Raw genomic sequence first — 15,264 nt, forward strand, 5'->3', positions numbered from 1 at the left:
TTTCATAAATTTTGGAAAATTCTTGACCATTATGTATTTATATGTTTGTGTCTGCCTCACCATCCTTTTTCCTAGTGTAACACCAACTATAGGTATTAAACCTTTCTAGTGTTTTTCATATGGCTCTTATACTCTTAAACTCCCTTTTGTTCCTTTCATTCTTTCTTCTCTTTGTGCTTTGTGGATATTATTCATTGGCCAGTCTTTGAGTTTAATAATTATGCCTTCTGTTACATCCACAGTTCTGTTTGAAAATTGTATTTGAAGTTCTAGAATGTTCATTTGATTGTTTTTATATACTACAACTCTTGGTTGAAATTCTAAAAATGTTCATCTTTTAAAACTACCTTGTCAATTTTCACCTCTATTTTCCTTAGCATATTAACCATAGTTATTTCAAACTCCTCATTTGCAAACTTCAATATCTGGATTATCTGCAGGTCTGTTACTACTCGATTTTTTTTTCTTGATTATTGCTTGTGTTTCTCTGCCTATTTTGTGTCTAGCAATTTTTATTCTATTCTGGACATTTAGAAAAAGAACTATAAGGTCTTCATATGATATTTCCTACCAGTAGGGGTTCCCCTTCTCATTTTGTAGACGGATACAGTGATAAGCAAATCTCTATAATCCTGTAAGGAATTAGTTGGGTTTGGATTGGGTTGGAGTTTTAGTAAGATGTATTACATCTTTGGTTGCTCAGACGTGACCCTCCTAGGCTTTTGACTGGGAGCCTTGAAGTCTCAATTTCTTCAACTCTAGAAGTGTTAATATTTCCAGATTTTGAACTGAGTTCTTTAGCTTCACATATTATACAAATTATTGGTTATGTAGGTTTTGTAGATTCTATTCCCTCTAGTGAGATCTTTTTCTCCTAAGTCCCTAGGATGACCAATTCATGATGGTTTTCCTGGAACTCTCTTGGTGTTAAAACTGAAAGACCCACATTCTGGGAACTCCCTAAGCCCCAGGTAAATTAATACAATCGGTCACACTATAATCACCACAAGACAGCAGGAGTTTTCACTTTTCCTTTCTTTCTCAGGCCCCAGTCTCTCACGCCTTCCTAGAACTCAGCAAGTTTCCCTTGTATTTGAGCTCCTCTATTTTCCAGTTTATCATTCCAGATTTTGACTGCCAAAAAACTGCTGACTTGTTTTTCCTTTATACAATCCCTCAGTTTGGTTTAAGTTCAGTTCTTAGGCCACTCGCAGTGATAATAGCTTTGATATTTGTCCCCTCCAAATTTCATGTTAAAATGGCTTCCCCAATTTTGGAGGTGGAAACTAACGGGAAGTGTTTGGGTCATGGGAGAGGATCCCTCATGAATGGCTTAAGTACTGTCCCTATAGTAATGAGTGAATTCCCATTTTATTAGTTAATATGAGAGCTAGTTGTTCAAAAGAGCATGGTACCTCCTTTCTCTCTCTCTTGTTCTCTCTCTCACCATATAATGCCAGCTCCCCTGCCCCTTTCACCATGGCTGGAAGCTTCCTGCTGCCCTAACCAGAAGCAGATGCTGGTGCCATTCTTCTTTTATAGTCTGTAAAACTATGAGCCAAATAAGCCTCTTTTAATTATAAGTTACCCAGCCTCAGGTATTCCTTTATAACAGTGCAAACCAAACTAGTACACCCAGAAATTGCAAATGCCTCCAGTTAAGGAAGCTGCCAGGGACCATTAGATTTTCTACAAAGAAAACCCGGAGTTTTAGTTAGTCTAGTTCTTTGTTTCTGTAGCCTTTCTTTGCTTTAAAAGTTGATTTTTGTAATTTATCCTTTTTGCTTGGTTGGTGCAATGAGAATTTTGGCCTGCCATGTCTGATTAGCCAACTTTGAAGTTGAAGTCTACAGATTATGTCTCTTAATATGTAAACTTGAAAGATAGGTGCTATAATTATCTCCACTTTACACAGGTATTGGGAGGTTAAATGAGTTTCACAAAATCATGTTGCTTCTAAGAGTCTATCTGGAACCCAAGACTGTCAAGCTCCAGAGCTTTTATTCCCTAAATTATATTAGTATAACTTTAAAAACTAATTATAAATAGTATAATTTTCAGATACCAAGGTTCTGAAAACTTAATTGACTTGCCCAAGACCCTAGGGAAAGTTTGAGACAGAGCCAGGATGAAACTTCAGAGCTCTTGGGCCAATGTTTCTTTCAGAGCCACATAAGAGGACATCCACCATAATATATACATAAAGAAACTGGTAATACTCTAGATGCAGGCATTATGCAAAGGAAAAATACTTGCAATAAATTTCATACATCATTAATTGCCACCCTGCATGTGGGGATTTTCACTAATTTATGTTGTGCACACGTGGTCATAATTTATCTAAGGGCTGATACACATAAACATAACTTCAGCAAAAAATGTGTTAAAATGTATGTTTTTAAAAAAATAATAAATAAAATATAGTCTTCAAATATGCTAGCTGCAGTGCCTTTTTCTTCCTCAAGTGGGATTGCTTTTCCTCATAAAACATCACAAGGCGGGTAGAACTCTTCAAAACTGAAGTTACTAAGAATGCTGATTTCAAATGGCGGTGGGGAGAGGAAGGGAAGGATCTTAAGGGTTTTATTTAAGAATCTTATTTCTTTCAATTAGGCTGATCTGATTCTTGCCTGTGGATCATTTTCTTCCTCCAGTGAAGGAAGTATCACCACAGAGACTAAGGAAATGACTTCCTTTGAGTGAGGATAAAGCAAGACAATATCAAAATGAGGGAATTAGTGTAAGAACAGAATATAATCCCCTACCTCCAACTCTCTCCCCTGTTGGTTTGCTCTGTGTTGCGCAGTGCCTGCTCTTAAGGCTTCTCATATGGACTAAAGTACTGCATTGGTGAAGTTTTTGTTAATATAGAGATATTTCCTAGCATAGAAGGTGTGGTGGGCACAAGAATAAGATTTCATTGTATAGCGGAAGTAAAGTTGGGAGGTCCTAGCGAGGAGATCCTGATGAATTAAGGAAAAGTAGTGTCATCCAGTGTAAATCTGAGACACTAAAGAGCAGGAATGACATTTGGCCTCATCCTTTCCCAGCAACCATTGCCCTAGTGAGATCCTCAAGGGAAAACTTAGCTTTGGGCCACACTTCTTTAGGACCTATGGCATGCCAAAGTCCACCGCCCTAGCAACGATATGATAGGTATTGTTTTAGGAGCCGGGAACACAGTGATAAAAATGACAGGCACGACTATTTCCTGAAATTCCTGCACTTAGGAATGATGGGGAATATATGCTGGCCAGAAAATAAGTATACATAAACACACAAACCAAGTACATGCGTCTATTACGCATCCAATCTGTGCCATGGATTTTCTCCGAATTCTCTGATATCCTCAGAGTGTACACAATACCTTAGCAAAGAAGTGAACAGTATTTTGTATGTCTACAGCTACTAGCATCCACCCAGGTCAATGTCCTAATGTCTCCAAGTAAGCCCCAAACATCTCAGCAGCTGTATTCTGGCAGCAGAGACGCGGCTGTCTATTCCCAGATGTGTGCCATTCGATCGCTAAAAAGGAGAGCAAGAAAGAGAAGCAATATAGGGGGAGGAGCAAACTGCGGGAGTTAGAGAGAAGAAAGGGGATACAAGCAAGAGAGGTGGAAGAGTGTGTAATACTGAATGAACTGTTGGGCATTTGGAAGCTCTGTGACCTTTCAGAAACTTCACCAAAATTCTCATCTTCAGAGATACGCAATATACTGACTTCCTTTTGCAAGACATCTGTGAAGGTCAAGACACTCTCCAAGCACTCCTTTCCTGCCTGCTGTCCCCAGCCTAACACTACGCATGAGGAAATAACCAGCAGCCATCAAAGATTGGCCTCGGCACATCCTCCTACACCACCAGGACTGCTGGGAGGTGGTGAACTGCATTTTCTTCTTTTTCTGTGGCTTCTGAGTGCAGATCTCCATTTGTGTAGAGGCAATGAATGGTAAATATCAAGTCCTTGACTTTCTTAGACCTGTGGGACTGGTGTAGAAAAAAATAAAAGCGCTCTCAATAGTTTTATGCTCCTTTCTGAAGCTGACCTCTCCTCTCTGTTTGGAGTTCCTCTGCCTGGTGTACAGAGAAATAATAAAACATGGCAGAGTACAGTCCAGGGTTAAAATGTCATACATCCACTTTGGACTGTATTATGAAATGGTACCATGAGACTCAGGATCAGTCTTAAGCCTCAAATCTGAGTTCCTTTCCCTTCTGCTGCTGCTTAAATTTTTGCCCTAGCATTTTGTAAGTTGGCTCCATCTTCCCCAGGAATATATAGAAGGTGTCAGTTTATATTGCAGGTTCCAACATCAAACTTTTTTAGTTAAAGTCCCAACATAATACTTTACTATGCATGTGGTCATGGCAAAATTACTTCCCCTGAGTAAGCCTCAGTTTTCTCATCTGCAAATGGGAACCAATGATAATGCCTATTCATAAGGTAGCTTTAAAGGTTAAGTGGAATTTTAAAAAAACTCTCTTAGCACGGTGTCTAGAAAACAGTAAACATGAAAGCATATCTGCTGTTAGTTTTATATATGCATATAAGCACATATATATCTATATCTTGGGGAGGGAGGGATTCATCAAGTTTGATCAATAACTTGAGTAGTACACATACACACATACACACGTATGCATGCATACATTTTTTATATATATGTGTGTGTGTGCGTGTGTATATATATATATATATATATATATATATATATATATATATTTTTTTTTTTTTTTTTTTTTTTTTTTTTGAGGCAGAGTCTTGCTCTGTTGCCCAGGCTGGAATGCAGTGGTGGGATCTCGGCTCACTGCAAGCTCCATCTCCCAGGTTCACGCCATTCTCCTGCCTCAGTCTCCTGAGTAGCTGGGACTAAAGGCGTCCGCCACCACGCCCAGCTATTTTTTTTGTATTTTTAGTAGAGACGGGGTTTCACCGTGTTAGCCAGGATGGTCTTGATCTCCTGACCTCATGATCCACCTGCCTCGGCCTCCCAAAGTGTTGGGATTACAGGCGTGAGCCACCACGCTCGGCCACGTACATATATGTTAAACTCCAGTTGGTGACTTCATCTGCCACCCAGTGTGACATGTTTATCCTCTAGTGTCACATGAGCCTGCCTCACCACTGTGCCCTAAGCCAAGCAAGGCCCTAGAGAGAGTGAAACTACTGGCATTAGGACCAAGGAAACCCAGCTGAAATAGGAAGCAACACATTCAAGATTTTTTTCTTGTTTCTGCCTAAATCTCTGTGAGTCTTTTGCCTACTGGGTGAAGACTTCTTTTATCTAATGTATAAGATTCGCCTCTATCTTCAGCATTTATTTTCTCTCCCAGAACATGTCATGGTGACTCCTTTAGTGAAAGAACACATTCTTTCCTGCTGATTCGCCACATACTCCCTCTCCATGCCTGCCACCCAGACACCCGCTCCTAGTATCAACCCTCCCACAAGTCCACTTAGGTTCTATGTCCACCAAGTCCACAGGCAAAATGAACCCTTAAGGGCTCTTAGCTTTGCCCCACTCTGTTCCCCTCCAAGTCCCTTCCGCCTCGTCCCGTGGTGTTCTTCCCACGGTATCCCAGGCTCCTCCCCACAATCACATCTGTCATCAACTTTTCAGTCCCACAATTGTTCTGTCCTTTCTCAGCAAACTTGTGGCTCATTATAAAATGAACATCCCCTAAACCCACAAGCATGCATGTCCATGTGAACACCCACGTATCCATACACACACAGAACTTTTCTTTACATTGGAGATAGAACAACGGGGTGCAGCATACATACAACTGATGGAAAGAATCAGGAAGTACAAATTGTTTTGTTTTCATTCCATGCTGTGGGGTTAACACATAGGTGAAGCCAAATCAGAAGGTAGTGGCTTTTAACCTTTCCTTGATCATGGACCCTTGTAGAATATTACAAAAGTTATGAACACTCATCTTCAAGAAAATGTCCATATGCCCAGGACTTTGCACATAATTTCAGTAGAGGGGGTTGGACTTAGATCCCATATATCTTTAGGTCCCCAGGTTAGGACTTTTAAGTATAGAGAGGTACATTGAGTGCTATAATAAATAAATAAGTTAAGTAAGTAAATAAAATAATCCTAGTTATTGAATGTCTACAATGTGCCCAGAACTTCACTTGTAGTTTCTCTAAAGTTCTCAGTACCCTTCCAAGTTAGATATTACTGTTTCCATTTTGTAAATTAAGAAACTGGGGCTCAAAGATATTAGACTATCTCAAAGCCATTCAGCTGGTGAAGAAAAGAGCTGGGATTTGGTCTAAATGATTGATCCTTTCCCCTTTTACACTGCCCTCTGGTCTTTGGACTCTAAACGGGCTCCAGTTCTGTACCATCAACTATTCCAGTTCATTTTATATTTAGTGGCTTTACAGTGAGGTCTCTGAACATTTATAGAGTTAATTCAAACGAAAGGCCTTGATTTAATGCCAGGAGAGTGACTATAATTAACTGCAGATGATTCCATGCTAGCTCTAGTCATCATCTCTGACAATACCACTCAGATGCAGAATTGTATGTGGTCTCTGGAGCATTCTAGACCATGATTCCCATACACTGAACCCTCCACGTAATTTACACAGAAACATCCCTGCATCCCTTAGTTTTTTATAGACTTGTCTCAATAGAATTGAAAGGCTTTGATGCAGTGCCTAATTTTCAATGCCTATTGTCTTTTTAAAAAAGAGCACGCACAAGTGTAGCCCAACACACCTTTGAAGCTGTCATCATGTCCGCATTCTGAAATGTAATGACCATAGGATTTGCCTTCCAATTCTAACTATTTCTACTTAAGGAAGGAAATTTACACAGTGGGAAAATATGTTGCCCTTTGCTTTGTTTCGTTTCCTTCTGGGGGAGAGTTATTCATGTGTGTCTTGAATACAATAAGAAATAGCACATGCTACTATCAGGATGTTTTCAGAAACATTATTTTGAGCTTTTATTCTCATAGCTAAACTCCACTGTGATTCTCACGTGACAAGAGTAAACTATTAATAGGATTCCAACTTTTTTTTTCTAGTAGACCCTGGAGAAGTCTCCTTTGCCATGTGAGTGAAGGGCAGATCAGATCTTGACATGACACATCGATTTAGTTTCCAAAACAGTAACTTTACTAAGTAAATCATTTCAGCGCTTGATTGTTATTTATACATGCAAATCTGGTTTTCATTTGTTAGGCTCGGACAAGGGGAAAGCTAATAATCTCATCCAAAGCTGAGTATGTTCCATCCTGGAAATGTCACAAGGTTCACAATCACATAACCTGCACTCTGCCATGGGTAGATAAACAAACACCTCCCGAATCCATCCTACAGACAAACAGCACTGAGATAGGAGAACTCTGGGGTATTTGCAAGGATGAGTCTCAACTCAGGCCAATGACTCCTTGGCTTTTTCCTAGCATTATGTAATTCTTTTCCAATGGTTGTATACTGAGAGGAGGAAAGTGGAGAAAGATGAGAAAAAAATGGATAGTTAAAAATTCTGGGCAAGTAAATATTAATAGCTTCAACATAAATTACAGGAACTAGATTTGTAAATTGGGTTATTCTCATAGTAAGAAATCTGATTATATCTGAAGAGGTTCCAATGTTATAAGCAGGATATATGGGCTCTGGGAAGATACATCTATCTCCAATATTTCCCACACTGACATGAAAGTCCACCAGTAATTCCTTGTTTTAAGCATGGTCCTATCTTTTATAATTCTCTTTTAGTGTGCAAATAACATAGCAAGTTCCATGCTCCTTTGGTGGCAGGATGGGCTCTGTGTTCTCTTCATTTCCTCTGACCCTCCCTCTCTCACTTTTGGTGGGAAGGACGTCTTCTCACATAACAGTGCATGAGTTAGGCTATGTAAGAACAAGAGAGAAGTTCCTGAGTTTTGTTAGTGCCCTACTGTTCCTCTGACACCCCGAAGATTCAGACAAAAAGAGCCTGGTTATTTCCATGAAGAAAGGTGCATACTTGAAATGGGACTGTTTCTATAACAAGGAAAACTATAGTATATAGCTGGGAACCTGGGAAAATGTAAAAAAGAAGGAGGGAAAGAAATCAAGGGAACATCCCAGTTCTCTTGAAAGGTACCCCAAGAGAAAGTGAGAAAGATACCTCCGTCCTTCCTGGATTTCAAACATTCATCATTGGCCTCAAGATAACATTGTGTCTTTCTTGTTGATGGGCCCATCCCACATGCCTGGCAGCTGTTACGGAGGGTGTCAGTAGCATTAGTTATTTCATTACGTAGCTTTTCTTCCCAGCCTCACAGACTGAAGCTCAGGAAAACACTAAAAGAAGGAGGCAGGGGTCATCAGGTGGGGTAGAAAGGGAGCAGCCATTCCTTGTTTAAAACCAAACTTTAGTCCAGGCCTCATTTAGAAGTTTCAGCAGATTCTCCTTTGCAGAAAAAGAAGGGTTTTTTTTTTTTTTTCCTTCTCCTCCCAGACAAGTCCTTGGTGGGTTTATTCCAGGTTCTATGAGCAACAGTCCACTTTTAGAAAATCGATCAGATCCCATACTGTGGAATTCCAACTCGCAGGTGTTCACAGAGCTTCTCGATTTGTGAGGAGGTGGTCACATGGCCCCAGCACAAAGAGCATTTGGGTTTTATAGGCAGCTGAAGAAGGCAGTGTAGTTTTTGCGAAAAGACCAAAGATGCGGGATGCTTGAGCACCCTCTTAGGCAATAAGAATTGGAGCATCAGAGCAGGGTCCTCTCAGCTTCCTTCACTTGGTGGTTGGTTTCCGCTTGATTTTATATTGCTACTTTGGATTTAATTTGTTCCAGTTCTAAGAGGATTATGCTTTTAGTACCATCCTTGTGATGATTAATGTGTACTAATTGTTTTACCTTTGAATTGAGACTCTTTGGAGCTGTCTAGGCAAAAATCTCCCTTTTGTAGGAGGCAGGGCTGATGAGCAAGAATCCCAGGGGGACCTCCGCTCTGCTTCAGGTTGATGTGAGGAGAGAGATTAAAGAAAGTGTGGAAAGTAGCTTTCTTTTTGATTGTACCCCAATGGAAATCGTGTTGTCCCACACATTGTATTAACTATTCTGGTGACTTAAAAAGTAGAATCAGTCTGAGCATTTAAAGGGGCCCTAATGAGAACCTTTACTGCTATGGGGCTTGCTTTTGTCACATTACAGGAAGCAGGGCTGTGATTTGTCACTAATTTTCATCTCGGTTGCCTGGCTCCGACAAGAGGCTGGTAGCCTAACGAGCAATGTAAATCAAATCTCTTTCTGTCCACTGATTCTCAGGTGGGTGTAGACCATGGAGATGGGGTAGACTGGAGGACAACAACAGATAACAGTAGGTAAATAACACAGCCAGAGATGTCCCCTTGCTAGGGATCAACCCAGAGATCTCTTTATTCTGAGATTTTGTTCAAACCTTATGACTCTACAGACGTTAAGTAGCAAGTAGCTTTCTGAGTTTCTAGAAGGCATATTTAAATTCACTTTAAATATCTGTAAGTTTCCTTTCACGAACATGTCCCAAAATTGCCCCCAGTGTTCTTATGAATGATCCCACTAAAGAAACAGAAAAGAAAGGGAGAAAAAAGGAGAGAAGGGAAAAAAGACAAAGACAAGCGATTGTGCAATTTTATAAGGTTCTCTTTTAACAGCGTAATTACAATTTCAGTTGTCACTCAGAAAGGTTGAATGACAGATTCTAGCCAGTTGCTTGTGAAGCTGGCAGCATGTCAGGAATTACATGGGGAACTCTGTGAAAAGCACAAGTCCCTTGGCCCCAAACCCATTCCATAATCCCTTACCTACCCACCTCCTGCCCAATATAGGCCCAGGGGAGAGCCCAGGCAGTTTTTATTTTTAAAGAGTCCTAGGTGATTTCTAACAGACTGTCCAAGACCAGCTATGGAGAACCAGTGGAGGGGATGGAACATCTTTAAATATATTCCACTCAACTGGTTAAGTGCTGACATTGGCTGCCATGTGTCTACATTGGGCTTGGTATGTATTTCCTCACAACCAAGGAAAACGATTTCTACTAATTTCCCATGGTAATTCTCAACTGTGAAAGAAGCAAAGAATATCTAACATACACCTGTGGTTCTCTTTATTTAGATATTTTAAATGTGAAAAAGTCATTTACAAAACAAAAGTAGACACGTTGGTTTGCTAACAGAATTGGGGGCTTGTGAACTTCGTAGGGCAAAGAATGCAGGAAAGCATGTTTTTGGCAGCAGACAGAGGCTGAGACTAAGGGGACCAACTTGTCCTGGTTTTCCTATGATTTCTCCTGTTTTGAAATTGAAAAGTGGGACTGTTCTGGTTTGAAACCTGTAAGTCCCACATTCTGGGAAGCCCCTCAGTCCCAAGAACACCAGGACAGTTGGCTACCTACATGAGAATGTCCATATCAATGCAATCAAGAGGGTCAATTCTATTGGCACAATCAGTCAATTCACACCAGTGATTGTCTGTACTGACCTTTTGCCTAGATTGGCTGGCTGTTGTTTTGATGCTGCTGATTTTGATGCTCTGATCAGTACAGAGCAAATGGTCAAATACCTGAAGAAGAACTCACTGAAGAGTGTCAGAAGCCCTGAGTCAGGGCTCTGATGTTCCCACATCTTGTTGCGTGATTTCAGACATCATCCCTGGGCCTAAATTCTGTCCTCTGGGATAAAATTGGTACAAACAGGTTGTAAACATTAACATTCAAATTTTATAATACACATGGAAGCACACTATAAATTTTAAAGTTCTGCATGAATGACTAAATGTACATGGATCACAAAGCCAGAACCATAGTAGGAGAAAAATTATTTTCCTGGGAGAGACTACTGGAATGGAAGGAGCACAGTTTATGAATTGGCTGGATCAGGACTGCAAGCTCAACTCTTAAGCAAATAGATAGGTTTCCTTAAGCACAGTCCTGAAGGTGGCATCCTTCTTAGTTTATGAAATCCTGAGTTTTATCAGGTGATTCTGGATCCAGCCCAAGGGAACAAATCCACCTAGGCTAAGCCAACTATGGCATCCCTACTGCTCTTTGCTAGTGACTTGTGTAGGTGTGGGTCATGTGACTCACAGTGAGTGAAACATAGGAGCAGTCTGCTCCCTGACGCAGGTTTATCCTGCTCAATAAAAGAGATAGTAGCCAAAGAAGAAATCCCTTTTTGCTTCTCTTCCTGTCTTCCTGCTTGGGACATCACGTGTGAAGATGCAATAACAGGGGCCCCCATCTTGAACCTGGAAGAGAGACGAATGTGGAGCATCACAAAATGGAGAGATGAAAGAAGACTGGGTCCTTGAGAACATGGCTAAACATTCAGAACTGCCCACCTTGTGGGTTTATTGTTCGGTGAGAAATATTCCGATCCTTAAAGCATAGCTACTCAGAGCATCAATCATAGCATGGTGTGATTCCATGAACTGTTTGTTACTGGTCCACATTGAGTTAAGCACAGAAATCGTAACTGTTTATGAACTTTTCTAGCAATATGATGGGGTAATATTATGGCTACTGATTCTAAAAAAAAAAAATTTAATGAATGTAAATATCTTCTTTGTTTCATTTTCTATGAATTCGTTTTATTATAGTTTATAAAAGTATCAATCTATGATATATTGGAAATTAGAGAAAAAATTAACTGGTATTTGTTGCAGATAGTTTAAGAAGCATTGCTTAAAGCCAAGGTTTGGCAAACTACAACCAGCATAACATCTGCTCTTATAAAGTTTTATTAGAACATGGCCAAATCTTTTGTTTACATATTATCTACAGATATGTTTATGTTACAATGCCAGAGTTAGGTTAGCTTTACAGAGACCTTACACCCACTACCCCCCCAATCCTGAGTCTAAAATGTGTACTATCTGGCCCTTTTCAAAAAAAATTTGCAGAGCTTTGCTTTAACAAAAAGTCAGGAAACAACAGATGCTGGAGAGGATGTGGAGAAATAAGAATGCTTATACACTGTTGGTGGGAGTGTAAATTAGTTCAACCATTGTGGAAGACAGTGTGGTGATTCCTCAAGGATCTAGAACTAGTAATACCATTTGACCCAGCAGTCTCATTACTAGGTATATACCCCAAGCATTATAAGTCATTCTACTGTAAAGACACATGCACATGTAGGTTTATTGTGGCACTATTCACAATAGCAAAGACTTGGAACCAACCCAAATGCCCATCAGTGATAGACTGGATAAAGAAAATGTAGCACATATACACCATGGAATACTATGCAGCCATGAAAAAGGATGAGTTCATGTCCTTTGCAGGGACATGGATGGAGCTGGAAACCATCATTCTCAGCAAACTAACACAGGTATAGAAAACCAAACAACGCATGTTCTCACTCATAAGTGGGAATTGAACAATGAGAACACATGGACACAGGGAGGGGAACATCACACACCAGGGCCTGTTGGGGGGTGGGTGGCTAAGGGAGGGATAGCATTAGAAGAAATACCTAATGTAGGTGATGGGTTGATGGGTGCAGCAAACCACCATGGTACCTGTATACCTATGTAACAAATTGGCATGTTTTGCACATGTACCCCAGAACTTAAAGTATAATATAAAAAAAAAATTCTCAGCTACATATTCTCCTACTTGCAGTTGAAGTCATTATAATTTATATACAGGTAATTAACTTTTCCAGATCTTAGTATGCTCATCTATAAACTAGAATAACAATTACACCGGTTTGTTGAGAGTATTGAATGAGATAATGCATATAAGGTTGTCAATAAAGCATGTGCCTTATAGTAAGCATGTAACAGGTAAGAGAGCTCTGCTTTCCTTTGCCTGTTACCACCCTTTAATTAAATAGCTACTGTGTCAAAGGCCAAGAGTTTCTATTTTCAAATCACGGGACATGGTAGCTCTTTGATATTCTATTATTTCTCTCCATTGTCTGTTGGGAAAACTTCATCTTCAGCTAGGAAGTTGGACCCAGCGATTAAGAGTAATGCATTGACAATAATCAATGACCAGATTTTAGGAATAAACCACAAGGCTTTTCAATATTGCCTGGCTCAAGGTTCTGAGGACCTGACATAACAAAAAAACCTTTCTAAGCAGAGAGGAAAATGGGTTGAGAGCTCCGTTTTTACTTTCTGAAATGTAATGGAGGATACTCCTTGTGTTGTCATGTGCTTTATTTTAAGACTGCATTCCTGAACTCTTATTGGTAACAGAAAACTAATGTGATTCTTTTTTTCTTTTTAGGAAAGCTAACAATGACTTCAGAAGTGTGTGTTTGTTATCAGATTTAGGGCACTTGTCACATTTTGGCCTGAAGGCAAGGCAAGGGAGGGTTTGCAAAAATATCCAAAAAACGTCTTCATCGCTCTTTCTCTTTTCTAATTAAAATGCAGTTCGTCTTACAGATTCCAGAGCATTTTGGATTTGTGGTTGCAAGCATGAGGTCATTTTTCTTTCCTATATGACCACAGTGAATTTTTAAAGTCTTTAGTGTTTGGTAACAACAGACAAATAACTGTGGAAACCTGAGAGCTGAGCTCAAGTTCTTTCCAGAGTTTTCCCATTATTCCTCAGCATGGGGTAAAAATGAGTCCACCTCGCTGGGTTAGTGCCAGGATCGCTGAACACCCTGCATGTGAAGCTAAAATGTAAGCTCCCCTCCAGATACAGTGGCTAACCAGGCAACACAGAGGTGAAAAGCAGGCCTCTAGTGTCTCTTGGACCTGAATCTGCACACTGGTTCTGTCAACCTTGCTGGTGACACAGAGCAAGTCAGTTATTTAACCTCTCTGAATTTCATCTTCCTTATCTGTAAAAAGAGCAACCTCCTAGGCTGGTTGTAAAGATCAAATACGAAAATGAATGAAAAATGCTTAGCACAGTAGAAAACTGGAGTACACAGATTTGGCCCACCTTTTCTTTGTTTCATCTTTCTCTCAAGCTCAGCCCATAAAACTCCGGAGGAGCTGACACCAAGTTCAGGAGGAAGTCCCTGATTTGGTTAAACTGATCATTGTAATCAGATGCCAGTGACTGGTTCAAAAACCCAGACTTCTGTAAAATAGCCAATCGATGCATGCTGTCATTCTAGGGGAGAGTTTATGACCCATGTTGGTCCAGTAAGACTGATTCAGAGAAACATCCCATTCCCTCCCTTGCTGGATGTAAGCAAGGAAGCAAGTAACTTCAGCTATTGCTAGCCATCATCTTGTGGTCATAATGCTACCTCCTCCTGTTGCCTCCCTCTACCAAGGTCTTGGCTGCAACATCATCCTCTCACCAAACCTACTCCACATCTGCATTATGGATGGGGAGGGAGAAGCAGCAGGCAGGCTATCCTCTCGAACACTGGGCAAGCATTGAGTTTCTCAGTAGGCTTGGGGCAATAAAGAGAAGCCCTTGATTTAAAACAAAACAAACCAAAAACCTTAAAAGATGTTCATAAATTACCCACCACAGTAGATAGATTAGGACATGTATTTAAATTCTTTCAAAAGTGCCTACCTAAAAAAAAAAAAAATAGATAAAAACTAACAGTGATTACTGAGAGAGTCCTATAACTACAGGTTGCAACTATGTTTATCTGTGTATATACAGACAGTAGCAGGGCAGAGAAAGTAACTGCTAAAATGTGAGACGTCACTACCCAGAAAAGAGAAATCAGTACAGGAGCTGGACAATGTATTAACTGGTATCCTGAACAGAGGGCACACCTGCATGTTCCTTTTCTACCAAGGAAGCAGCCCTGTTCTTCCCTAAGACTTACTCTCATCGCTTCCTCCGGATCAGTAGCTCTCAAATTTTTGCATGCACAGAACTACCTGGAGGGCTTATTAAAACACAGATTGCTGGACCCCACTCCCAGAGTTTCTGGTGTAGTGGTGTGTGATGGGGCCAGAGAATTAGATTCTCTAATAAGTTCCCCGGTGATACCAATGCTGCAGGTTCATTGCAGATTCAGGGTCTGAACCAGTTACGTTGTGCTTCTAGAAACTAAGGCCCAGCCAGACTCTCCTCTATATTGAGAGTCTTTGTTTCCAGGGCTACAGAACTCCTGCTTCATTCCTGGTGGCCAAATGCCTACAGATTCAATGACTGTGTCTTTCTTTCAATTCCCCTAGTGCCTCAGTATCTGTCTGAGTAGCAGCCTCATAAGCCGCTGCCTCTGGGACCTGGGTCTTCCTTGGCTTTCACAAACCCTCCCTAGGATGTGAATTGAGGCTTTGAATCCTAGTTCCTGCTGCCAACAACTTTACTCTGCTGATGCCAGTGACA

The 15,264-nt window shown here is 40.5% G+C and overlaps 1 long non-coding RNA gene across 3 annotated transcripts in view; it reads left to right on the top strand.

Moving 5' to 3' along the window:
• Positions 1-15,264, top strand: part of LOC126956300 (uncharacterized) — a 40,899-nt gene that overhangs the window by 8,979 nt on the left and 16,656 nt on the right. Inside the window, exon 2 of one of the 3 annotated variants that reach the window (XR_007726290.1) lies at positions 3,703-3,949. The exons of the other annotated variants lie outside the window; for them this stretch is intronic. This is a non-coding gene — a long non-coding RNA (uncharacterized LOC126956300). The remainder of the gene's footprint in view (positions 1-3,702; positions 3,950-15,264) is intronic. 3 annotated transcript variants of the gene reach the window in all.

This window comes from Macaca thibetana, chromosome 6 (genome assembly GCF_024542745.1).
Source record: "Macaca thibetana thibetana isolate TM-01 chromosome 6, ASM2454274v1, whole genome shotgun sequence".
Classification (NCBI taxonomy): domain Eukaryota; kingdom Metazoa; phylum Chordata; class Mammalia; order Primates; family Cercopithecidae; genus Macaca; species Macaca thibetana.